Source organism: Ambystoma mexicanum, chromosome 2p (genome assembly GCF_040938575.1).
Source record: "Ambystoma mexicanum isolate Mex_15411 chromosome 2p, UKY_AmexF1_1, whole genome shotgun sequence".
Lineage (NCBI taxonomy): Eukaryota > Metazoa > Chordata > Amphibia > Caudata > Ambystomatidae > Ambystoma > Ambystoma mexicanum.
Window position 1 is genome coordinate 445,733,173 of NC_090923.1, and position 27,956 is coordinate 445,761,128.

Consider the following 27,956-nt stretch of genomic DNA (forward strand, 5'->3'; position numbering starts at 1 on the left):
AAGCTGGCCTTTACCTTCAGGGGCAGCAGTACACCTGGACCCGGACTCCCTTCGGATACATCAACTCCGGCAACAAATTCAGCATCTTCCTACATACGGCCATGCCGACTTGGATGAAAGGGGTAACCTGGCCTATGTGGATGATGTCCTGATAAATAGCTCAACTGTGGAGGATAACATAGCGAAAATCGGTTATGTTCTGGCACAGTTGAGGGTTGCCGCAGCAAAACTATCCTTCCAAAAGGCCCAGTCGTGAGGACCTGTGTCAACTTCTTGGGACATGAAATTACCCTAGAGGGTCTCTGTCCCCAGGAGAAGAAAGTGGAAGCACTCCTAAAACTTAAAGACCCCACAACTCTGCGTGACCCAAGAAGCCTCCTTGGACTGACTAATTACAGTAGGAAGTTCATTGAGGATTACGCAGAGATCACAAGACCCCTAATCCATCTGTTGAAGGTGGGAGTGGGGTCCAGAACAAGACTAGGCATTAAAGCAACTCAAAGGAAGCCTCTCACAAACGCCTTGTCTAGCTTATCCTGTCAAAAACAATGAGTTCTTCTTGGAGACAGGGTTCTCGAATACATGCTTAACAGCAGTATTATATCAAAAGCGGTTTAGGCAGAAATTATCTAAAAAAAAATGGTCGCATTGACCAAAAGTTCTAAAAATGCTACCACCAAAGGTTTGAACACCAAAAGTTCGAACCTTTGGTGGTAGCATTGAAAAAAAATGGGGTGTTTCCTGCATCACCCCGCTCAGTATACTTCATGTATAGTGAGCGTGGGTTGCGGGGGACACCCCCGCAGCCTTCCGTTTACAAAAAAAGAAACGGGGGCTGCAGGGTGTCCCCCGCATACCCCGCTCACTATACCTTATCGTATAGTGAACGGGGTATGCGGGGGACAACCCGCAGCCTTCCGTTACAAAAAAAAAAGAAAAGAAAAGGATCCTGTAGCGCCGGTTCCCGATCACGGAAGTGAAAGGGAACTGGCGCTGCAGGGAACCAGCGTGAAGATGAAGGTAAGTAGGGTTTGTTTATGTTGGGGGTGGGGATGTGCTGAGAGTGTGGGTGGGGGTGTGTTATGGGTTTGTTGTGGGTGGTGTGTTTTGTGTGTGTGAGAATGTATGTGTGTTCGCATGAGAAAGGTGCAAACTTTTGGTAGTTCGCACCTTTCTCATGCAAACAATTTGGCCGCGGTACTTTCAGCCACAGGCAAATCACTCAGATTCATCAAAAACATGACAAGGTCAATAAAGTCATCTCCTATGCAAGTAAGACTTTATCCTCTGTGGAGAAACATTTTACGATTGTGAGAAGGCACTCCTGGCAACAGTGTGGGCATTGAAAAACTACCGCCCGTTCATCCAGGGGGAACACATCATAGTGGAGACTCCACACCAGCCTTTGCAATACCTCCAAAGTAACAGAATCCGGGCCGGAAATGTAATTCCTGAATTACTTCCTGGATTCTGTCAAGGCAAGGCTTTCCTGTGGAGGTCAGATGTGGCCAAAACAAGAAGAGTCCCCTCGCGTAAGGTCTGGCTGACTTGCATGATTGTTATGTTATGTTAGCAGTACTTGTATAGAGCACCGTCACCAACGGAATTGGCCCCCAGGCGCTCTGGCGGATCTGTAAACAGGAAGGGTGGGGGTAGGGTTAGTCGGGAGGAAGGGAGAAGGAGAGTGGGAGAAGTGGTGTGCTGTTGGCAGCTTCGGCTCGGTATACACCGAGTGCTGGGCTTTGGTGCTAGTATCGGATCGGATGAAGGCCTCGAGTGCTGTGGGTGAAGTTTATGTGTTGTTGATGCGGTGTGGTAAAGTGTGTGCAGATTACTGGAAGAGAGATGGTTGTGTTGTTTTGTGTGGGTTTAAGTATGCAGAAGATTGAGGGTTGTGTTAGTGCGGTCTGTATACTGGTTCAGGTACTTATGATTCCGTTAGAGTTGTATACCTGTGGGTTTGGATGTTGCTGGTTCCTCGTGGGCAGACTCGATTTGGTGGTGTTGCGCTGATCCAACTGTATCCAATTGAGTATAATTTGGATTGGTGGGTGCGTCTGAACCTAATCTTCAGGTGTGGGACTAGGTGGGTGATATCTATTCTCTGGTGATCTAGTGTGACCCTGGTCGGTTAAGGCTTTGAATGGTTCAGGGTCGGTGTCGTGTTGAAGTGTTGTCCTAGTGGATCCGTCTTGGAGAGCCAATCTTGGATTGTGCCATAGAAAACTCGAGGACGAAAGTCTTAAAACCCAGGACAACATAGAGGCCTACCTGAATTCCCCGCACAAAGTCTATGAGGAAGACAAGTGCGAGGGAAGGCCCACAGTTTATCTTGACGGGTGCTCCTACCATGTTGACAACAACGGGGAAAAGGAACTGGCGGCCGGCGTTGGGAATGCCTGGGTGAATGACTCCCCGGAACCCTCCCTGGGTACAGAATCAGTCCCCGCATTAGTCAGGTGGCGGAGGTGATGGCAGTTCATCAGGCCATCCTCACTGCCGTCCAACACCAACTCCGCAAACTGGTCATAATCACTGACTCAGATTATGTCCGGAACGGGTTCATGGAGCACCTGGTTAATTGGAAAACCAGAGGCATTCTATGTGCTAACAATAAACTGCTTAAACATGGCAAGCTTATCCAAAATATTGAGGATTTGGTCACCTCTAGTGGGATGACCATCTATTGGAAGAAGATCAAGGGTCATTCCAGAATAGAGGGGCCACACAAAACTGGAAATGACCTAGCGGTTCAGGTGGCCAAAAATGAAGCCATCCGGGGGGATCTCCTCGAAATTGAGTCCCTTTTGAGGGAAATCCATGTCACTGCTATCATTAGGTCCCAGACAAATGCTCACCATGAACTCTCAACTGCCCAATTGAGTAAGGAGACCCCAGATGCTGATTTAATCACGGCACAAAAAGGGGATCCGATTATTGGTAAATTTTATCAACACATTGAGGACCCTGAGAACTTTCCCCTGACGGATAGAGGACCTCAGAGTGTTGAAATGTCCAAAAATGTTCCGAATCCAAGACAGTGGGCTTCATTACGAGGTTGGAGGTAAGGGAAAAACGATGCAGCTAAAGGATTAACGGCATCGCTTACCGCTCCAGGCTATTACGACCCTCCAACCCGCTATTAACGGAGCCTCTAATAGCGGCATGGGCGTGGGCATGCGACCCTTCATACCGGCAATACCAGCATGGCGTAAACAGGAGGACATCACAAGTCAGGCGTTCATGCAAATACCGGCATCATGAAGGCGCTAAAAATGTGATACCGGCATGGCTGCAATACCAGCATCGCGAACCACCCGTAAACAGCCATGTGCTGTGTTCTCAACTGCTACAGGTGCGCACAATCAGCACAGGTGGAGGCCATGTAGACTGGGCCAGCACAAAGGAGCCACACCCCTTCCCACACCCATTCCCACACCAAAATGATTCCAATACTAGTAGCAATACTGGGGCTGGAGGAAATGCTTGCATTGCAACTCCAGCAACAACAACAACAGGCAGCACAGAGGAGACGCAGGAGGAGAAGGAGGGTGAGACAGGCACAGCATGCCCAACCAGTGCAGGCAGTTGTACCACACAGGCAGCTCCCAATCCCTCGAATCAGAGTCAGTCCATTCAACCTAACCCCTGAGTAGATCCACACCCTGTACCGTCTGGACCGGGACACCATCACCACCATTCTGGACATGATACATAACGACATTTCCAGCCTCATAGACATCCGTACCGCCATCCCCCCTCTACTGAAGGTGGTGTCTGTGCTCCACTTCCTGGCCACAGGCACCTACCAGCACACAGTAGGGCAGATGCATGGCATATCACAACCATTATTCTCAAGCAGGCTGAACCAAGTGCTCGATGGCCTCATGAAGCACACAGGCGACCACATATCCCTACCACGGACTGCCCAGGAGATCTCCAACACCAAAGTTGGCTTTCATTCATTGGCAGACATCCCAAGTTGCATTGGTGCCATCGACTGCACCCATGTGGAATTGGTGGTCCCACATGCCATGGAGGTAGTGTACCGCAACCGTAAACTATACCACTCCATCAACATGCAAATGGTATGTGACTCAAACAAGATCATCACACATTGTTGTGCCCGATTTCCCGGATCAACCCATGATTCAATGGTTCTGCAGAACTCTACGATACCACGCTACATGGAGCGACATGCAGGACAACGTTCCTGGCTACTCGGTGAGTTGCATGGCAAGCACATGGCAGTGTGATGTGGGGAGATGATGGGGGGGATGCATACTTCACCTGGCTGAGATGGTGGGAGAGATGTATACTTCACCTGGCTGAGATGGGGGGGGGGATGCATACTTCACCTGGCTGAGATGGGGGGGGGGCAATGCATACTTCACCTGGCTGAGATGGGGGGGGGAGATGCATACTTCACCTGGCTGAGATGGGGGGGAGAGATGCATACTTCACCAGGCTGAGATGGGGGGGATGCATACTTCACCTGGCTGAGATGGGGGGGGGAGATGCATACTTCTCCTGGCTGAGATGGGGGGAGATATGCATACTTCACTTGGCTGAGATGGGGGGGATGCATACTTCACCCGGCTGAGATGGGGGGGGGGGAGATACATACTTCACCTGGCTGAGATTAGGTGAGAGAATGGACTATGCCCATACTCCAAAGCAGGCCAGACTGGACCTGACACCTAAATGCAAGACGTAAGCTGCACAACAATGACAACGAGGCAGTACTGCAACCATTCCATAGCCATCCACATGTACACTGGACATAATCAGACCGTAATCCCTGTAACACAATGCAGCGACATGCAGTTAGTATGGCAATGTAAATGACCGAAGAACAGCATCACAACTGACATGTGTCCATTAGTGCGTACAAAGGAATCACATGAGGCCAAAATACAGAATTTCACTCGTACACTACAACAGAGGTGCAGCATGCCAGCATGGCGACATCAAACGTGGAATGGCAGATCATCAAGAGTCTGGCTTCAACGGTGACAGGATCAAAGCATACGATTAACTACACATCACCTAGATCATGGAAACAACTGCCACAGTGCATGAACACCCACAAGGAATAGGACACACCTGCGTCCACTAGACGATGCTACGGACGCCTGTCGATCATGTGACTTCACACATTGCAGTTACTTTGAGTAGCTGAATTCATGCAGGTATATGTGGATGAGAACAGGAAATCAATGCATGCTTTTGTGTCATAGGTACAGGTTCCATTTGATGAAATCACTTACACATAACCATTGTTGCACCCATGCAGGTGATGCTGGCTATCCCTTGAAGAGGTGGCTCCTTACCCCTGTCCAGAACCCGCAGAACAGGCACGAAAAGGACTACAATCGTGCACATACCCGTACCCGTTTGGTGATCGAGCAGACATTTGGCCTTTTGAAGGCACGGTTTCGCTGCCTCAGCAGGTCGGCTGTACGGGCATGAGAAGGTGGCCAAGATCATCATGGCATGTGTCATGCTGCACAATATGTGCATCAGATAGAACGTGCCTCTGCCCCCTGATGTTGAACTGCAACCGCCTGACGAGGGGGATGAGGAAGGAGGAGATGGGGCTGCACGTCAGGCAGGTGGCGATGCACAGGAGGGACGTGTTGTGCGCCAAAATTTGATTAACCAATATTTCTAATACACATGGATGCGGAGGGTGCCATGGAGGTGGGACTCCGGGCACTGGTTATGTGGGGGACATGGACACTGTGCACTGTTCACCAATAAAGCACACGTACACAATAAGCAATGTCCAGTCATGTGAATTCTCTTGACACAACGGGTGTATTGAACATTAAGAATATTGAATGTGTCCAAACCCTCCAGCCCACACACCCTCCCCCCCCCACAACACCCCCACTCACCCTCTCCTCCTCCTCCCCCACAACTCCCCGACTCACCCCTTCTCCCCTCCCCCACACATGGTGTGCACTTCCATGCACCATTAGTCTGCAGTAGTTCGGAATGGCAGGCTGCACCTACATCCCATGTCCACTGCCAGCATCGGGTGGCCCCATGTCCGACCTGCGCAAGTTCCGCGCGGACCTACGCAGGGGGCTGGTCTGTGTGGAGAAGGCATTCGAGGAGGTGCCTGGTTGGTCAATCACCTGTGCGGGACCAGAGCCTCCAAGGCATCCGCCATGCGGGTGAGGAACTGCCTCACAGCTGCCAATTCATCGCATCTGCGTGTGGAACTTGATTCAATAGCACCTTTGAGGCTTGTTGCATATTCCCGGAACTCCTCCCTCGCCCGGGCACCTTTACTGATGTGCTGGGTCACAGCGCTGTCAGCGCTGTCAGCTCCTCCTGGCACTGTTGGATGACTGTGATACCCTCCTGCCTGTCCCTGACACCGGTGGATGTCGAAGCAGCATGCGACAAGGGTGCCGCATCATGCATGCTCCCCGTGGGGCTGAAGCTCCCTGGCCATGTCTCAACAGCAGGCAGCTCATGGCTGCTGGCATTGTGTGTGCTAGGTGGGGAGAGGTGGGATGACTGCTGCGGGCTTGTTGCGGCAGGTGTTCTGGGTGTTGGACTGTGTGCATCATCATCCGACACGGGTGCCGTGGCAGCTGCTTCTCCGACTGTACTGCTGGCAGTTGACACAGAGCCTTCAGCCACTGTCTCCTGTGTGATGGTGGCTGGTGTGGGTGCTGTGGTGGTGGCCCTTTCGTGCATCGGTGCAGTAGCTTCCTGTGTTGGTTTGGGCTTGTGTGCAAGTCCAGGTTTCACTGTGCCCCTTGATGTTGAGCACCTGTTTGCTCCCTCCGAGCCCCTGGCCTTCTTCACTGGTGTTGTGGGCTGCTCCGTGGGTCCTGAGCCTCACTGTCAGATTGTGTGCCTGTGGGGGACCAAGAGAGGGAAAGCAGCAGTGATGGGTCTACGTGCATCATGCATGTATTGGGGTTGCTGCAGTTCTATGGATTGGCAGGTATTTGCCGTTGGAGTTGTGACATACAGGTTGCTTGCCATATAGGTGGGTCACGCAGGGATACATCTGGGTGACACATGTATGAGGTGCAGCATGCATGTGGATGTGATGGTGCTGTGCACTGCCTGTTGGCAGGGTTGCGTACATGTGTGTGGTGGCCCCAGCATTGGATCGTTTCACTGTCAGTTTCAGGGGACATTTGCATGCTTTGCATTACAGTGGTTTCTTTCTTAGGACACTTACCTCCATCAGCCAATGGCGGCGCTCCACGCTCCATATCCCCCACTCCCTCGATTGCCTCCATTCCAATTGTGCTCGCACATGTCTCCTCCCAGCGAGTCATCTTAATGGGTGAGGCACCTCTACCACCTGTTGCAATGCCCTGGCTACGATTTGCTGCAAGGATGTTCTGGACGCGTAGGCGCAGGTCATCCCAATGCTTCCGCACGTCCTTTACCGTGCGTGGGGTGGTGCCAACCACACTCACTTTGCGCGCCACCTCCTCCCAGATCTCTTTCTGATGCAACTGTGCAGGTCAACGCAGATCAGCAGCAAACACAACCTCACCATTTTCAGCCAGGGTGTCCGCGAGCATGTTCAGCTCCTCTTCAGAGAAGCGCTCCTTGCGCAGGTGCGCAGCTCCTTTTTTCACAGCCTTGGGCATTCTGATATGGTGTTGGGTGAAGTTAGGGCAGCTGTAGTGCTGATGCAGGTCCTGGGTGCTGAGGATGGCAATGGATTGTGTTTTTAAAATTGGCTGCCGTGCTCTTTCCTGTTCCTGTGCGATGATGCTACTTCCGGTTCCGTTTATTTACGGCCACCGCTATTTGCGGTGACCGCTATTAGCGGCCAGCGCTAATAGCGGTCACCGCTAATGCCGGATCCATGGATGGCAGTAGTGCTATAAGCGCATCCCTTGATGCCGCTAAGGGCCATTTTTGGGTATTTAGCGGCATGGCGGTTATGCCCTTACCGGCATGGCGCAAAGCTTGTGCCCGTGAACTTGTAATTCCCTGCTATTAGCGGGCTTTTTACTACACAGACACTGTAATTGTTCCATGCCAGTAAGGACCGTTACTTACCTCCAACCTCGTAATGAGGCCCAGTTTGTTGGTAAGGAGATCCATATCTGGCTGTGAACAGTGGGTGGTCCCTACCTCATTCGAAGCCTGATGCTAAGTAACACCCATGACGCGGCCACAGCCGGTCATCGGGGGTTTCACACTACTTCAGAAATCTTGCGAGAGGTTGCCTACTGGCCATACATGGGGCAGGACCTCGACCAATACTCGAAGGGGTGTCTTGTGTTGTCAGTTCGTAAAACCAACCCCTATCATCTTCTTGCCCCCCTGGGCAACCATTCACCGGTCTTAGACAATCTTAGACAATCTCCTAGGGGGGTGTGGATCACTATACCCCCCTGATTTTGTATCTCAGGGCCTGTGTGCACTGTGTTACTCCTAGATTACTCCTAACAACACTACTCCTATGGACACAATAACATAAGACACAAAGAAAACACAAGAATCGATTCAATTATAACAATAGAATACATTTATTTATGCACAACAAAGCATAATGCAAGCAATACTAAAACTATTGCAACTATCTAATTTGCACCTTTTATACTTTTGGTGCAAATCTACCATGCAGTGGATAACTATAAGCCTTACAGGCTTCTAATACAAGCCTGTAATGCAAGCCTGTGGTTCTAATACAGTCTAAATGCAAGCATCAGCAATCCTCTCCTTCATGCAGGATCAAACCTATCCAATCCACACCATACTTCACACTCTCTATCTAAGACAATCCCTGTCTGATTTCTCCTTTCCCAAACCCAAAGCTCTTTGTGTGAGTGTCTGTTCTAATCAATCAATCTAGTCTAGGCCATAAACCATACTTCCCATTTGCATGTGCATCTCTCTCCTCTCCAGCTCTGTCTTTGTCAAGTCTCTCCTCTATGCACAACTCTGCAATCAGCCAGTCAGTGTCTGCCTCTGAAGATCTGGTCAATCAAACTGCCAAGCTCTGCCAAGCTCTCGATCTCCCAAAGCCATCGGATTCTGCTGCACCAAGACACCTCTCCCTCAATCTCAGAACTGTGTCGCTCGATCTATCTCTCAGAGGGAAGCTTCATCCAAAACTCCCATCTATCACCATCTCCCACAGCAACTACCTCCACAGCAACTAACACAGCCCCCTTCTCTTCACTTCTGGTTATAGTATCCCATGACGCACTCATTCCCATGGTTACTTCGTTCTGTAAGCTAAGAATGTCTCTTTCTCTGTCTCAGCATTTAACAATGCCTGCCAGTCTGTGTTTGTGTGTTCTTTCACTTTGTCTTCTGTCAGCGTGACATTGGACATCATATCTCTTTCATGGCCTATCTGTCTGCGGTGCCTGTAAAATGCCATCTTCCTCTATATATCCATTCACTCTCCCTCTCTCAGAGAGGAGGCCATCTCTCCTCTTCTCCATGCAAAAAGCACTCCCTCCATGTAGCGCTCCCTCCCACCTTTGCTCTCTCTGCGAAGCACAGATGTCAAGCTGATAAGGCCTTCGCCTTCCCCAGTCGGACAAAGGCTTGTGTTATCTGTCTGCCTGCCGAGCAACTGTTTACGAATTCCTTCTTTCACAGTGTACCATAACACTGAGCCCAGTGGCACTTCTCTGTCTACTTCTGTGGAATGGCTTTATAATGCCATCTAAAAGCTTCCTAATGTTTACGCTTTCTTCTCGCAAATCCAAGCGCTATCTATTTACAAACTCATTCTAAGTGCACACTCTACATACATACAAGTGTACACAACAGCCTCTACATGTATAACTACAAAGCATAACAATGTGTCATTCTAAATGGCTCTAAATGGCATTTCAAATATGATAGTGTGTCATTCCAGGCCTCATTCATTCTCTCTAGTGCCTAGCATATTTCTCTCTTAGCCTAAGCACTACAAAAATGCATAGTACATCATTCTAAAAGCATCTCTTTCTGTCATATATGGCAATAACGTAACTAAGCAAACCCTTCATATAACAGGGGCTATTTCTCTCTTCAAATGCATAATGCAAACGGCTAATGCATACAAAGTGGCTCTCTAATAATGTGGATAGTATAATGATGCTACTTCTTCATGTACTACTAAACAGGATGAAATAATGGATAACTAAACATGATGCAATAATTCCTAAAGGGATAATACTAAATAATGGTTCTCTAACAATGGGTAATAATGCGTAATGGTTCTGTAACAAAGAGTACTGATTCTCTAATGATTCTCTAATGATAACAATTCCAGGCTCCTCATTTCATCAGTTTTTACAGTCTCTCCTCTTATCGTTAGATAATCATTCCTAAATATATGTCATAACATAACATAGCAATGTGGTATGCTAATACCAAGCAAAATTGCAAAATGGAAAAAACATATTTCATGATGCATAAAAAACACTTTTTAAAATGCAAGCATTTCACTCTATCAGTGGCAAGCTGTAATATTCAAATGCATAGCTGCAAATATGTCAGAAATCAGAATAGCATAACAAAAAGTCAAAGGTCAAAAGTCAAGCCAAAAGTCAGAAGTCAAAAGTGTCTACAAGCCAAAAGTGTGAAAGTGTCTCTACAAGCAGAAAACGAAAATGCTATGCATATGATCAATGCATATGTACTGTGGATACAGGTGTTTCCAGTTCAATGTGTCAAGCACAAGATAATCACTTTATCAGGTGTCAAAGCTCAGTAGCCAAACAGGCCAAGTCAATTCACAGATCAATGCATACATATCAGTGTATACATCCAGTGTATTGGTCATATAGGCCAATTCAGTTATACATGCCCTTCACTTTTCAAAGGTAGCACCGGGAAAACCACGTGTCAGAAACTGTCAATTTGATGCAGATTATATGCTCCCTTTTCCCTGGGCCTTCATTCCCATTTCATTCAAATTTGGGGAACAAAGGCGAGTGCAGAAAAGCACAGGTGCACTCATTCAGAGTGTTTGCAAGACAATGCAGATGGTAACTCTCCTCTGGCACAGTGGCCCTTCTCCATAGGCCCAACTCCAGCTTCAAATTCTCTTTCCTTCCTTGCCAGGTCATGCTGTTGCCAGTTGTTGCCATTCCAGTTCCTGCCATGCCAGTCCCTGCCATTCAAATGAGGGACCAGCCAGCGTTGAATGCAAGTGCAAATTTCAAAGCACCATGGATCAATGCTCAATCTCTTTCACTCAAGAGACAAAGCTTCACTGCTTTTCAAACGTGGAGCAGGAATTCAAATGCTTTCAGAGCTTGTCTTCCTGCTCATTCCTGCATTTCTCTCTCTCTCCTCAGGCCCAAACATGTGTCTGGTTCTGATTCTGGTTCTGGTTCACAAGGTAAAGCATTCCAAATGGATTCTCTTCTCGCTGCATATTACAACACAGCTCCCAAAGCAATTTCTCTCTTCTTTGCTGAACAATCTTTCACTGCTCTTTCTCTCTCGCTCTCAGCACAGAATGCTGCAAGGTGTATTCTCTCTGTACAGTCAGTCACGATCTTCACTTTCCATGGCAATAGGTGGCATGCCACAAAGTCTGGGTAGCAAGCAGATTTTCTGGGTACATTCTCAGAGCACAGCCATTAGACAAAGCCACACCCTAAGGCCTCAAATCGGTCGGTCGGCATTCCCCAAAAGTGCTGCTGCAAAGCGTAACAAAAGGTCAGATGGTGTCACATTACAAGGTGACAAAGCCAGTCTCTCTTCAGTGCTGTTTCAAAACAGCCATGCAAAGTCACAAGGTGTCAGCCGTCATGGATCTCGAACAGACGGTCATCAAGGTCTGGTAAATCTGGTCTGGTCAGTCTGGTCAATCTGGACATGCTGCTTTTAATCGTCATGCTGCTGCCAATCATGGTCTGGTCAATTCATGCAGCGATGCAATCTGGTCAGTCATCAATGCGATCTTGGTCTAGTTAAGGTGTTTCCTCCAGATGTCATGCAAAGAAAACAAAAGTGCAAGTATCAGTCTTCAATCAGATTCAGGTGTAATCAAAGCCAAAAAAACAGCATTTCTCATTGTGTGTTGCAGTGCACATTGCTAGTTCTTCCCATGTCTCTCAAAAGACATCAATGATATCTCCCTCAGTGTCTCAGTCAGTTCTATCAATGTGTCAGTGCATATGTCTAACTATGCCTGTCTCTCCATGCTGCTCAATGCATGCATGCTTAATGCATGACTCCTGCAATTCCATCTCTGTCCTTTTCAAAGCAAAGCAAAACAGCCAGTTTCACATACTCCAAACATTTCACATTCAAATAATGCACATTCAAAAATGTCACAACTGCATTCTCGTTCAATTGCATTCCATATCCTATATTTCCTTCTGTGTCACTTCCATGTGTTCTAGCCACACTCTCCCATTTTTTCATCATTAAGTTTTCACAAAGCTGAATAACTCCATGTTGAAAAATCTAATCGGTTTCATTCAAACAACCTCTCTCATGCACAATGCAATTCACATTCAAACAACATTCCTGCAATGCACTACTAACGCCTGCTTCAAATAAACAGTGTGCCAGTCCCGCGCAATCTCTAATGTCAACAAACTTCCTCTCCATGCACTCATTTAAACTACAAAAATTCCAGGCATACAAAGTCTTAAAACATCCAATTTTAGCACAATTCTCTTTATCAACGTTCTCCTTCAATGCTATCAAATTTTCTATATCATTAGACAATATTTTATTCTCACTCGATAACATAGGCAAAATACTGGTGTTATCACTCCTGCAAAAACTGTAATTTCTATTCAAATCAAAGATCTTCACCTTCATCCACATAACTTTTTTTCATGCAAAGGTGTCTCCAATGATACAGTTTCACAATGCCTCAAATCTTCATAGGCAATCCCTCTATGTATTTTCTTCATGTCTATCAGAAATGCACTATCTCATATTATTCTGAGGTAACTCTTTCTCCCCACAAACAATATTCATTTCTCTAGGAGCTCCATTCCCGCCCATCACTGCTGATGAAATGGATTTCTGTGGTGTCTTGATGGTCGTGCAGATATATGGAACCTCCGTCCCCAAGTACCACACGGGAAAAAGTGAAACCACTACCCGTGCAATCTTTGAGGCCACAGGTGTAGAGTGTCGTCAGCCTGGAACCGGGAACGCCGGAAGAACCCCTTGACCACTGCAAGGCAAGGAATGGTTATGTTACACACAGTGGCAATGAGAAGTACTTCAGAGTGACAAAGGATTAGTACCAGGGGCTTACCTAATTGAGGCGGAGGGGCAGTCTGAGTAGAAAAGTGAAGCGGGAGCTTCCGAATAGCTGGCGGCAGCAGCAGGCTGGTAAAGGTCTTGGTAGCACTCTGGGAAAACACCTGAGCCAATGTGCAAGGCAACGTTGTTGATCCTTAAGCAGTCCAGTACACAATCCGAGGTCGAGAGCCAAGAGAAATGCCAGAGCCAAGGGAGTCCAATTCCAGTGTCCAGTAAACAAAGCCAGAGGTCGAATTCCAAAAGACAAGAAAATACGTCTGAATCCAAAGGGAAATAACAAGAGGCAGTCTGTGAAATGTTTCATGGTCATGAATAGCTAGAAGTCCAAGAAATAACCAAACGCCAAACAGTCCTCCGAAGAAGCAGCTGTGAAGCATTTCTTCTGCGTTTCCCCGATCCATTTGAATGCGAGTAAGATCACATGATGCGGGTCACGCGACCGCGAGTTGCGGGTCACGTGTCCCTCGATGTAAACAGAGAATGTTGTTTCCTGACCACGTGATGCGGGGAACTCTGAGCGTCCATGTAGTGCAGATAACCATGGGGAAATACATGTTTACATAGTTCTCCACGTCGCGTTTCATCGACGGCCACCAGCACCAACGTTTGAGCAGATCTAAGGTGCAATGTTGTCCTGGGTGACCGTTGATGCCAGCGTCATGGGACCAATCTAGTGCCTGATTGCGTGTCTCGCTCGTGGGTAGAAAAAGCTTCCCTTGTACAAAAGGCAACCCATCCTGAAAAACTGGGTCCCACTCTGACAATGTGTGCGGATGCTGCGAGACCCACTGGCGTATGGTGGACAACATGGGTCGTGACGGTGTACAAGCACAAACAACGTGGCCCTTCTCTAACAATGTGTCAGAAAAAGACATGAGGGACTCGCCTCCAGGGGACCGAAACAGGGCATCCGCCTTCCCATGGACCACCCCGGGCCTATGCTTGATCACAAAATCATACGCCGCAAAGAACAGATGCCAACGCACTTGCTGACTGTTCATACATTTAAGGGAAGCAAGATCTTGCAAGTTCTTGTGATCCGAATACACAACAGTCTGATGTTTAGCCCCCAGAAGATGGTGCCGCCATATTTGCAGTGCGTCTTTAATGGCCAGGAGCTCTTTCTCCGTGACTGTATAATGCATTTCCGTTGACGTGGATTTCCGTGAATGGTAAGCTACGGGATGTAGATGACCAGTTGTTGGACAAGGTTGGGAAAGCACTGCACCCAATGCAAAAGACGAAGCGTCCGCCTCTAAGACAAACAGGAGCTCTGGATCAGGGTGTTGAAGGACTGGGGCCGTGGTGAACATCGTTTTGAGGGAATCGAAGGCTGCCTGATGTTCTATGGACCAATGGAAAGGGACATGGGGACTGGTCAGGGCAGTGAGAGGGGCAACGATAGAGGACAAACCAGCGATAAATCGCCGGTAAAAGTTAGCGAAACCCAAGAAAGACTGTAGTTGTTTAAGGTTCACTGGAGCAGGCCAATCCGTGATTGCGCGGATTTTCGATTGGTTCATGGACAAACCCCCAGGCGATATGTGAAAGCCCAAGATGTCGACTTCCTTAGTGCGGAACAGAAACTTTTCGGGTTTCGCAAACCATGAGTTCCTTTTGAGACGGGACAATACTTCCCTTACATGAATGATATGTTCCTCCAGGGAAGGGGAAAACACCAGAATATCATCCAGATATATCACCACATAGACGTCCAGAATGTCACTGAATACATCATTTATGAAGCATTGAAATGTAGCTGGGGCGTTACATAGGCCGAATGTGTTAGCTTATCTAATAACGTGGAGATTAGAGGGATTGGGTAACGATTCTTAATGGTGATGGAATTGAGTTGTATGTAATCCACACAGGGGCAGAGGTCCCCTTCTTTCTTCGGGACGAAGAATATAGGGCTTGCGGATATGGCCCAGCCGCAAAGCCTGTTCGATATACTCTTTTAAGGCCAGTTCTTCCGATCACGTTAGTGAATAAATCTGACCTTTCGGAATCGAGGCATCAGGGACTAGGTCGATGGGGCAGTCATAAGGCCTGCGCGGCGGAAGGCCTCCTGCTGAAACTTTATCAAACACAGTCTGGAAATCATGGTATGCTGAGGGTATTCCAGCTAAAACCGCCCCAACCGTATGAGGAGTGGTAGATGTAAGGTTACTCTCTTTGATGTTTAAAGAAGCTACCACCCCAAGGGCACTAGCAGGATTGGATACAACATCAGGCTCTACCAGGCAGCAATGTTGACAGACTTTGGACTCAAAGAAGACTTGGCCAGTACTCCAGTTTATTAACGCGTTGTGTTGCCTCAACCAGGGGATGCCTAGGGTGATCCTGAATTGTGGTGTGGCGATGAGATCGAAAGGATAGAGTCTCCTTGTGGGTATCCTGAATCACCACCTCCAAGGGAGCGGTTTGTTGCTTGATTGGGCCAGAAGCGAGGGAAGTCCCATCCACAGCCTGTACTGGTTCTGGGTGTTTTTTTGATATCAATGGTAGGTTTAGAGTGTTGGCTAGTGTAATGTCTATGAAGCAACCGGTAGCCCCTGAGTCAATCCCTATGTGTACTGAATGTATGCAGTCCCTGGTGGGTTTCAACAGAGCCTGGACCACCACTGGTATAATAGGGCCGAAAGCGTCCTCGGAGGGGTTTTGAGAAGGACTCGCCCTTACCCCTGATCTCAAGGGCGAGTCTTCTGAAAACCCGAGCTCCTGTTCTTTGGGCGGCGAGGACACTCCTTGACGTAATGGCCATTGAGACCGCAGTAAAAACAGGCATTGTCAGTTCTTCTACGTTCCCGTTCGTCATGGGTTATGGGACTACGAATCCCATCTATTTACATGGGTTCACTGGTTGTGTCTGGCGAAGGGAGAGTCTGAGGATGAGAAAGACTGAATTCCGCCCTGCGCTCGGTTCTTCGGGCGTCCACCTGCAGTGTCAGATCAACCAGATCAGAGTAAACAGCTGGTAGAGCTGGTACAACCGACAGGGCGTCTTTCATGGTGCTACACAGACCTCTGTAAAACACAACAGCCTTTTTATTCTCAGGCCAAGACGTCTCGGCGGATGGATGGTTGAACCGAGTTATGTATTCGATGAGTGTCTGTCTGTCCTGGGTGAGATCTAACAACTCCAAGTCTCGGGACTGTGCCTTGTACCTAGTATCAAATACCTTGGCCATCTCACTCACTAAGAGATCGAAATCATAGAGGGCAGGATGATCACTTTCCAGCAAAGGGTTCGCCCAGGTGGCTGCCACCCCTGACAAATGGGAAAGTAGAAAGGCCGCCTTGGTGACGGAGTCAGGGAATGCTTGGGGCCGGCAGAGAAAATGGAGCTTGCACTGATTTAGGAATGTGCAATATTTTCTGGGATCGCCCTGGTATCTCTCTGGAGCGGCAAGAGGGAACGGAGTTGGGAGTACCACAGGAGCAGCTGGTGTGGGGGGGGCCTGGGAGGAACTGGGTTATCGGGCGGGGGATCCCCGAACTCGGAATCTGCGGGCAAGGGGTGGCGGGCGCTTTGTAGAGTATCCAGGCGGTGGTGTATTGCGGTTGTGGCTGCGGCCATATCTGTCCTGAGGGCCACTACTGCTTGCATTAGAACGGCCACAGGGTCCCCGGCTGAGGTATCCATGATCTGGCCGACCAGTAAGGCTTCACAGTCTGTTCTGTCTTGATGGTCGTGCAGATATATGGAACCTCCGTCCCCAAGTACCACATGGGAAGAAGTGAAACCACTACCCGTGCAATCTTTGAGGCCACAGGTGTAGAGTGTCATCAGCCTGGAACCGGGAACTCGGGAAGAACCCCCTGACCACTGCAAGGCAAGGAATGGTTATGTTGCACACAGTGGCAATGAGAAGTACTTCAGCGTGACAAAGGATTAGTACCAGGGGCTTACCTAATTGAGGCGCAGGGGCAGTCTGAGTAGAAAAGTGAAGCGGAAGCTTCCGAATAGCCGGCGGCAGCAGCAGGCTGGTAAAGGTCTTGGTAGCACTCTGGGAAAACACCTGAGCCAATGTGCAAGGCAACGTTGTTGATCCCTAAGCAGTCCAGTACACAATCTGAGGTCGAGAGCCAAGAGAAATGCCAGAGCCAAGGGAGTCCAATTCCAGTGTCCAGTAAAGAAAGCCAGAGGTCGAATTCCAAAAGACAAGAAAATACATCCGTATCCAAAGGGAAATAACAAGAGGCAGTCCGTGAAATGTTCTGTGGTCGTGAATAGCTAGAAGTCCAAGAAATAACCAAACGCCAAACAGCCCTCCGAAGAAGCAGCTGTGAAGCATTTCTTCCGCGCTTCCCCGATCCATTTGAATGCGAGTAAGATCACATGATGCAGATCACGCGACCGCGAGTTGCGTGTCACGTGTCCCGCGATGTAAACAGAGAATGTTGTTTCCTGACCACATGACGCGGGGAACTCTGAGCGCCCGTGTAGTGCCGATAACCATGGGGAAATCATCACGGCAGGTGCCAATGGAGGAAAGGCCGCAAGGATCCTGGTTTACCAGCTGGGAATACCCACTTCAGGGCGAGCCGCTGCCGTCGGATACGTGAGTGGGAACGGGGAATGCAAGGGACTTGGTGGGCGGCGGATGTGGAATCGGACATGACAATTTCAATGGGTCTGATTCTGCTGGGACATTTTCCCAATTACTAATCACATGTCTGAGACGATATATTACTGAATGCAAATCACCAATATAAGGTGCCACGTCTGTCATAGCTATTTCACTATTCACTTCTCATATGGTTGGCGCCGGTGATGCATCCCAGGCGTCAAGCACATTTCTTATTGCCTTCAGGTCACTAAAAAATGAGCTCATTCTGCAGTTTCAATTACTCACCCTCGGGATTTCTCTTCAACCAATCTCACGACACTTAAGTGAGTTACAAAAAAATAAGTTCCAAGACTTCTCTTAAACAAGCAGATATAGTCTACGTCAACTTGCCAAAAATGTGCACACAAATTTTCAACCAATTGGAAACCAAAACAAAGTTCAGATTTCACCAAAAAGTGTCACTCTCTGCGGATTTCAAAACAAATTACCACAAGAGTCTTCAAGAAAAAATTGTTTCTCTCGCTCGGCCAAATGTACATTTATTCCCAAATTATTGCCAGTCATGAAATACTGCTCTGGATCAATGCCAAATTCAATTCCGGATTCAAAGGTCAGTTAGACAATTACATTCCCCTTCCTACGGTGAACAAAATTGTGGACAAAGCATGCTATAAATTTCATATCATAACATCCCCAAGACAGACAAAACATGAAACATGAAAATCTCTATTCCCACGACCTAACAAAAAAAAAAAACACAGTTGCACACGATGTTCAAACTTCGACTGCTGCAAAACCGATAAGTGTACCAACAAGCCAGCTGCAATCTATGTTATCAGTCAGCATTAGTGAAGCCCCACGTTGGGCGGCATGTTGTCAGTTCGCAAAACCAACCCCTATCATAGTCTTGCCCCCCTGGGCAACCATGCACCGGTCTTAGACAATCTCCTAGGGGGGTGTGGATCCCTATACCCCGCCTGCTTTTGTATTCCAGGGCCTATGTGCACTGTGTTACTCCTAGATTACTCCTACAACCTACTCCTATGGACACAATAACATAAGACACAAAGAAAACACAAGAATCGATTCAATTATAACAATAGAATACATTTATTTATGCACAACAAAGCATAATGCAAACAATACTAAAACTATTGCAACTATCTAATTTGCACCTTTTATACTTTTGGTGCAAATCTACCATGCAGTGGATAACTATAAGCCTTACAAGCTTCTAATGCAAGCCTGTGATGCAAGCCTGTGGTTCTAATGCAGTCTAAATGCAAGCATCAGCAATCCTCTCCTTCATGCAGGATCAAACCTATCCAATCCACACCATACTTCACACTCTCTATCTAAGACAATCCCTGTCTGAGTTCCACTTTCCCAAACCCAAAGCTCTTTGTGCGAGTGTCTGTTCTAATCAATCAGTCTAGTCTAGGCCATAAACCATTCTTCTCATTTGCATGCGCATCTCTCTCCTCTCCAGCTCTGTCTTTGTCAAGACTCTCCTCTATGCACAACTCTGCAATCTGCCAGTCAGTGTCTGCCTCTCAAGATCTGGTCACTCGAACTGCCAAGCTCTGCCAAGCTCTCGATCTCCCAAAGCCATTGGATTCTGCTGCACCTAGACACCTCTCCCTCAATCTCAGAACTGCGTCTCTCGATCTATCTCTCAGAGGGCAGCTTCATCCAAAACTCCATCTATCACCATTCCCCACAGAAACTACCTCCACAGCAACTAACACAGCCCCCTTCTCTTCACTTCTGGTTATAGTATCCCATGATGCACATTCCCATGGTTACTTCGTTCTCTAAGCTAAGAATGTCTCTTTCTCTGTCTCAGCATTTAACAATGCCTGCCAGTCTGTGTTTGCTTGTTCTTTCACTTCGTGTTCTGTCAGCGTGACATTGGACATCATATCTCTTTCATGGCCTATATGTCTGCGGTGCCTGTAAAATACCATCTTCCTCTATATATCCATTCACTCTCCCTCTCGCTCTCAGAGAGCAGGCCATCTCTCCTCTTCTCCATGCAAAAGCACTCCCTCCATGTGGCGCTCCCTCCCACCTTTGCTCTCTCTGCGAATCACAGAACTCAAGCTGATAAGGCCTTCGCCTTCCCCAGTCAGACAAAGGTTTGTGTTATCTGTCTGCCTGCCAAGCAACTGTTTACGAATTCCTTCTTTCACAGTGTACCATTACATCTCCGCACTAAGCCCAGTGGTGCTTCTCTGTCTCCTTCAGTGGAATGGCTTTATAATGCCATCTAAATGCTTCCTAACGTTTACGCTTTCTTGTCGCAAATACAAGCGCTATCTATATGCAAACTCATTCTAAGTGCACACTCTACATGCATACATGTGTACATGACAGCCTCTACATATATAACTACAAAGCATAATAATGTGTCATTCTAAATGGCTCTACATGGCATTTCAAATATGACAGTGTGTCATTCCAGGCCTCATTCGTTCTCTCTAGTGCCTAGCACGTTTCTCTCTCAGCCTAAGCGCTGCATAAATGCATAATCCATCATTCTAAAAGCATCTCTTTCTGTCATATATGGCAATAACGTAACTAAGCAAACCCTTCCTATAACAGGGCCTATTTCTGTCTTCAAATGCATAATGCAAATAGCTAATGCATACAAAGTGACAGTCTAATAATGTGGATAGTATAATGATGCTACTTCTTCATGTACTACTAAACAGGATGCAATAATGGATAACTAAACATGATGCAATAATTCCTAAAGAGATAATACTAAATAATGGTTCTCTAACAATGGGTAATGGTTATGTAACAAAGAGTACTGATTCTCTAATGATTCTCTAATGATAACAATTCCAGGCTCCTCATTTTATCAGTTTTTACAGTGTGTGCACAATTTCAGCCAACATCACTCACACACCAAGCTCCCCTCCAGAAGAGGGGGATGACACTGCCTTGGTCAGATTTACAAGTAGATTTCATCAGGCCCGTGATTCGCTCCTCTAGGGGGAACAAGTGCATGTTAACCGTAACATGCTTTTTTACCAAATGGGTGGAATGTCTACCGGCCCCAAATTGCAAGGCAGAAACAGCAGCTGCCCTGATGATCAATCACAACTTCTCGCGTTTTGGCCTACCCCAAAGGATTGAGTCAAACCGGGGTAGTCACTTCACCAGCGAAGTGATGACAAAGATGTGGGAGATACTTGGGGCATACTGGTGTCCTCTAGTGGTGGAGTTGAGAGGTACAATAAAACCATTGTGAGCATTCTAAAAAGGTTTGTGGCAGATTCTGGGCCAAGTTGGGACATCTGATTACCGCTTATCCTGATGGCCATCAGTTCTTCCCCTTCTTCTGCAACTAAGATGTCTCCATTTGAGCTGATGACTGGACGAAGGATGGTGCTACCTCAGCATTTGCTCTATAGAACCTAGGAGCAGACACTGATAAATGCCTTCACTACTCATGAGTATGTTGAGAATCTAAGAAAATACCTTCAACATGATTTTGCGTATGCTCAGCGGAATCTAGAAAGATCTGCAGAGGGGATGAAGACTCAATATGATCTAAAAACAACCAAAAAGTAATACCAAGTAGGAGACAGGGTCTACTTGTACAATTTCCAAAGGAGCCAGACCAAAGAGTGCACATTTTTGCCCAGTTGGTGTGGTCCTTTTGAAATTGTAGACAAAATGTCACCTGTCGCCTACAGAATCTGCATCCCCAAAGGCGAATTGAAAGAAGAGAAATGAATCCATATTAATCAGCTAAATATTTGTCACCCTAGGCACACTTTGCAGCAAATTGAGGAGCCAAGAGAGAATCAAATAGAGGAGACATCTGAAGCATGAGAATAAGAAAAAGAAGAACCAGAAGGGACAGATAGAGTCTTGGGTGTAATTATGTACCAGGGAGTATTTTTCTTCATTATCAATTATATCATAGAATGCCTGTGTACCCCACTGCTGTCAACCCGATTGGAGGGCAGTTAGTGGGAAATGGTAGCAACCGGTTTGTGTTCTCTTTTCTAGATTTGTACTGGTTGCACCTTCACTGCCAAGGAGGACCTCCTCGGGGACCTGGAAAGTAGAAACCCAAGGAAATCCTGGGTTCTCGCTCAACACCATAAAGGAAGATCCAAGAGAAAGCTGGGGGTGTCGTTCAACGTTCCAACCAGAGACAGCGAGTGGAGCGTGATGCACAACTCTCTGATGGAAGAAGGACTCATACCTGACTGATCCTGCTTTGCCCCATTGAGGAATCCTACTTGCCCGATTCTCTCTCAAGTTGGAATCGCAGAAGAAGTCGGGGGCTGGGGGGTATGTGGGATATATTGACCCACTGCAAAGTATTTCCCCATATCACCAAGCTGCATTTGCGCAGGAACAGCAAAATGGCTACGCTGGCTTCTGTGAGTGACATGGCCTCAAAACCACATTTTGCAGCAACAAAAAGATGACTGCACCTTCTTGCCAAGCATTTATTGGGCAGGATGGAACAAGGGGACACACTAAGGGAGCGTGCCAGTGTGTTTGTACCTGTACAAACGAAATGGAGTGAAAAGGCAGCAGTGCTTTGCTGAAAGCCCAAGATCTCCATTTAAAAGGAAATTCTTCACCTTTAAAATAATGCTGTTGACGTCATTTCCATCTGTTCTTCCTTAAATCACTGTGATTGATAAGACCCTGCCATGCCCAGTATTTCATTGTGCCTCAGCAAAACCAAGCATGATTTCTGAATGACACGCCCTGTCAAACCAACTTTGAGAAAAATCAACAAGGAGCTTCACTTTTCCCGCACGGGAAAACACATTCATTTATTTACAAATGTATCAAAGCTTAGTAGTTCAAAAGAGACTCTAGCTATCTGAGCCATGTCAGTTTCAATGCATCTGTGCTTCAGACAAAACCCCTGCACCCAAAAAAATAACAATGGCTGCAAGGCAATATTGGGAATTTAGATGGCAAAATCGAATTTGAAGGGAAATGCTAGCGGTTTTCACCACATGTGTAAAAATGGGTTTTTGCAAAACTAAAGGAGAAAAATGCCTGTTTAAAAAGTAAACTGTTGAATGAAAGCCTGCCATTACCTAGCAATGTGAAGGGGTTTGTGGCTGGTGAAAATACATACATGGGCTATTTTATTCCACAGGCTTGTTTTAATTCAGGACTAAATATCGGAAAATAAAGGTTTTAAACCGCCTTGGCTGGACTTCCAAGCTGTCAAAAACAGGTTATTCCGGCTGAGGGAGTTAAAGATTCCCCCTAGGAAGGGAGCCACTTAAACTTCCAGGGCACGAAAGTGATAATTGCTAGCTTGAAAAACTTTGAATGGACCAGGACAAAGAAAGTTCACACGCTCATCAGACTGTGCTCCAGACTGGGACAATAGAAGTTCTGGGACACTAACCTGTGACGTGGAGGGCGCCATAAAACCTTCAATCAAACTGGGAACCCCCACCCCACACAGGGCTGAAGTGACAGTTGGTGGCAGCTGAAGAAATAAAAAATATGGTCCAATGACAAAGGATTGCCATTTGCTTCCAGAGACCATTTAATGACTTTAAAGACTTTTATCTCTGAAGCAAGACTTTGTAAAAATACGAAAATGTTATAGTTTAAATATGATTTTATGGGCTTTCTTTTAAGACAAGGTAGAACTCACTGACACTTTGGGGACAGAAATGGCTAAGTATTGCGGATTACAAGAAAAGCATCCATGTTGCAAATGCGAAGTTTTGTACATATATCCCTTATGATCATCAACACCCATGTATAAATTTATAGAATTTTGAGTAGTATAAATCCCATTGAAAAGCACGAAAAACTGGTAGAAGGGCGAAACAAGGTCTCACAAACTGGAGGATTGGACTGCTATGTGCTGCATAAAATATGGAACTGGCTTATGTAAGTGTTTAGATGTTTCCATTGTATGAAGGTGCCATTTAGGGCAAAAATTGATTTTAAGTAAAGTAATTGTGGGAGGTTTTGGACATTGTAAAACTCACATCATAAATCTGACATCATTTTCTGGAAATCCAACCAGCTGAGAGCGAGGCAGAGACTATCACCCTTGTCTAATCCAGTTGTTAGAGGTGTGTTTAGTTAATCCTGCCCCAGCCATATACTTTGGTGATGTCACTATGCATTATCAATAAGAGTCCCTGACAAGACTCTAGACACACAGGGCCTTATTACACGGACGGCGGTGGACCAAGGTACTATTAGCACCTTGGTCCATGCTGGTAAAATACCGGCACCGCCTTGGTGGAAAGGGGAATTAACGCCCTATTCCAAGGTTGGTGGGGCGGTAATTCCCCCTTCCCCCATTGCCCTTCCCCATTCCCATTTTTGCCCCATAGGGCATAATGGGAATGGGGAAGGTGCTAATTAGGGCACCGCAAATTGCGGTACCGTAATTAGCTCCCTGGTCCCTTTGCGGGTTGGTTTTTAACACCTGCAAAAGCAGGCGTTAAATTGTCCAACCCGCAAAGGGACCTCGTAGTAAGGCGGTAAGGGTTTACCGGTACCGGTAAAATACTGGTACCGGTAAACCCTTAGCGCCTACCGTGTAATGAGGCCCACACTCTTCCTGACGTTCCAGGGCAGCGTTCCATCCAGATTCCAGATCCCAACTACAAGGCCAAAGCATTGCCGACCCTACTCCAGGGCCCACTGCAAAACCCAAGCAGTGCTGATCGTATTCCCAGCAAGTCCTCAAATCTGAAAACCCAGTAATATCCCATTAAAAAGGGGAAAGCTGTGGTACCTTTTGCATCCTGAACCAGCCTGGCTTGCTGCCCACTAACTCCATGCCCGCTGCCATCCAGCTGACCTTTAATATTCACTGACCAGAATTGCCATTTCAGTCCAGTGCCATCCGGTGATCAGAACTGCCCAGCTGTTTGCCAGGCATGCTGCCGTGTGGTGACCAGAACCTATTGATGGTCCAAAAATCCCAAAACTAAAAGGTGGACTGTGAGCATAAATCACCACCCCATAGAAATCCATAGTATACCTTGACTTGCCTTGGTCCTTGTTGCCCTCTCTGTCATCTTATCCTTACCCTGATAACTTGTTGAAACTGTCAGATTCATTCTTGCAACCTTGCCCTTGATTTCTAGTGCTAGCGCCATCTCTTTTGAAATGTTGTCTTGTGTAATCCTAAACCAGTAGTCCTATTTCGAGTGATCGGACTGGTTTCCACCAAATCAGTTTATTTCACCCGTTTTTATTAAAAACCGTTTGGGTAATTTCAGGCGGGAATTCCAACATGTCATTTTGCTGCAATTTGTTTTAAACTTTCCACTCATTTTCAAACTGTATGCTCTTGGTAATCTATTCTTTGTGATTATTAGTGTTGTTGCATTGTTGCTTTAGTGAGGAACTATATTTGCTTCTAGGTTTTTAAACCCACATTCATTATTTATTTGTCCATTTCCGAGTGCCATTTCATAACATTGCAGGGGGTTTAAAATCCGTTTTTCTCTCTTATTTGGGGGTGGAGGTCAGATTTGGATTGTTTCCTGTTTCTTATTCCTGATTACCTGTACCTGCTACTTCTGTTTATCCACTCAGAATTGATTATTTGTGGGTTGGGGGAACATTGCAGGGGGAAATACTAACTTGGATGCTATCTTTCCTAAATCAACAAGTGCTCTTATTCCGCTGTGCTGTGTATATGTTCCACTAGAAGGTTAAACCCCGTGCATTACTCACATTCTCATTGTAATTATCACCCAATTGGTGATTGCTGTCCCATATTAAAAAGTGTATGATTTCTTTTGAATTTCAAAATAAATAAATAAATATTGAATTTTACCAACCAGCCTGGTTCATGATCCATTGTGACCCTGGGTATTTGAAAAGGGAGTATGATATGAGTGGTGTACCATCTCAATATTGAATCTATATAATATAAAGAGATAAGAATTTTAGTCGTGCGCTGCATACTAGGCCAAGACCAAGGTGTGTGTCGCCTGATTGAAATCCTTAACATTGTATTTCCTCCAGCAGAAACTTTAGGTGCTCCAGGGTGATGCTTCTCTTTCTGGGTTGATAATCATTCAGTTTGGTTAGTAACTTGATACAATACCATTCCTTTGCTGTACTTAGGACCCACTTGTCTGAAGTTATCCCCTCCCATGTGTGGGCGTTAGCGGATATACAAACTCCTACTGGAGTTGCTTGGGACGGGACTGTCATCTATTGACAGGGGCTGCGCCTCTATAGGCTTGCCCTCTGCAATGTGTTCTAGCCCTGATGGATGTCACATGTGTGTGCTATTGCCTGTTCCCCGAGTGTAGCTGCTCTGGAAGGTAGAGCTGCCCTATTATGTGTTGTTGGCCTGGCATGTTGTAGGAATGCCTCCAAAATGTCCCCTTTATGGGAAGTGTGATTATTCATGGGATCACATCACTTCTCCCCAGGGGGTGGGGGGGGCACTTCCTTGTGAGGCTAGGGAGGTGAACTTGCTATGCAACATTCCCCGTAGGGGTGGTGAAAGTGAGACTTCACAGGGGAGACTCCCCTCATTCCAACAAGGAATCCCGTTCCATGATTAACTCCCAAAGCATCTTGCTTTTGAGTCCATGAAACTTTTAAAGCCTGCTGAGCATCAATCTGAAAGCACTACTCTATGCTATTGTAATGCTCCTTCCTGTAAATATTGATATCACCAAGATCAGGAAGAATAAAACAGACATACAGTTTGCTCTCAAGGCATCTTCCAGGAGTAATGGGGAGAAGAATATTGATGAAGTTATACAAACTACTCCTTTGTCAAGTACAGAAGGTACTGGGAAGAGGTGGCCTCAAGGAGGCAGGAAGACTACCTAATGGACACGAACAAAGGACTGACACTCTGCTTGGTAGAAACCAGCTAAATTGAACAAAAATAGCAAAATTATCCAATGAGAGGGGAAGCGGGCATAGGAAGCGTAGCAGGCGAAGCAGGCATGAAGCCTGGCAGACCCTAGACATTCAAACATGGGAGCAAGGATCTACATGGATGAAGCGAACCTCCAGTCGGTAGGCCGCCAACAGCAGATCGCAGGAGTCTTTTGCAGGCCGACCCAGACCAGGCTTGACAGGAAGCTGGAAACTGACTGACGGTGGCATGACCTCAAGGAGGTAGACCAAGCAGTCCATTACTTGTGCCAGCATTGTATGGCCGGGGAAGCCACAGAGCCAAATCCCAGCAGCAGGGAGCGGAAAGAGAAACAGACGTTCCATGGGAATGCATCAACCCAACACCTCAAGAAGAACCAATGACATGGCTACAACAAAGAAGAGAGTCACGGGAGACCGGGTAGAGGATTGGGGAAGGGTGCAGAAGCGGAAAAAAAAACATTGGGAGTAATCCTCCTTGTCTCAGTCACTTTATCAAGAATATCAAACGGAAAGAAGACATTGGGAGTAATCTCCCTCATCTCAGTCACTGTATCAAGAATATTGAATTGGGAGAAATCTCCCAGTCTCAGTCACTGTATCAAAAGTACCGAATGTAAAGAACACATTGCAAGTAACTTCCCTTGTCTCAGCATGTGTGCCAGAAGTACTGAATGGGAAGATGACATCGGGAGTGATCTCCGTTGTCTCAGTAATTGAATCGAGAATATTGAAGGAAAAGTACTTGCACCAGAAGTATTGAAAGAAACCCTAGGCAGTAATCTTCTTATATTAGTAATTTTATCAAGAGTATTGAAAGAATAGAAAGCCTCAGAAGAAATCTCCCTAGTCTCAGTCCTTGAACAAAAAGTATTGAATGGGAAGAAGACACCAAGAATAATCGTACTCATCTCAGTAAATGCATCCGGACGGTGGTCAGTGATAATGTCGAATGCAATAATGTCGACAGTCAAAATGTCGAAAAAAAATGTCGAAAGAAATCATGAAGAAAAGCAATAATGTCGAATTTTTTTCTAAATTTTTTCGAATTTTTAGAAAAAAATAAATATATATAATTAAAATGTGGTGAATATGAGGGGTGAGAGGGTGGGGGGGTGGCAGGGGGGTGTTTGGTGAGGGGGGTTGGGGGCCCTAGTAAATGATATTTTCCTTGTTTATTTATTTATTGAATAAATAAAAAAATAATATATAATTAAAATGTGTTGAGTATGAGGGGTGAGAGGGTGGTGGGGGGGTGGCAGG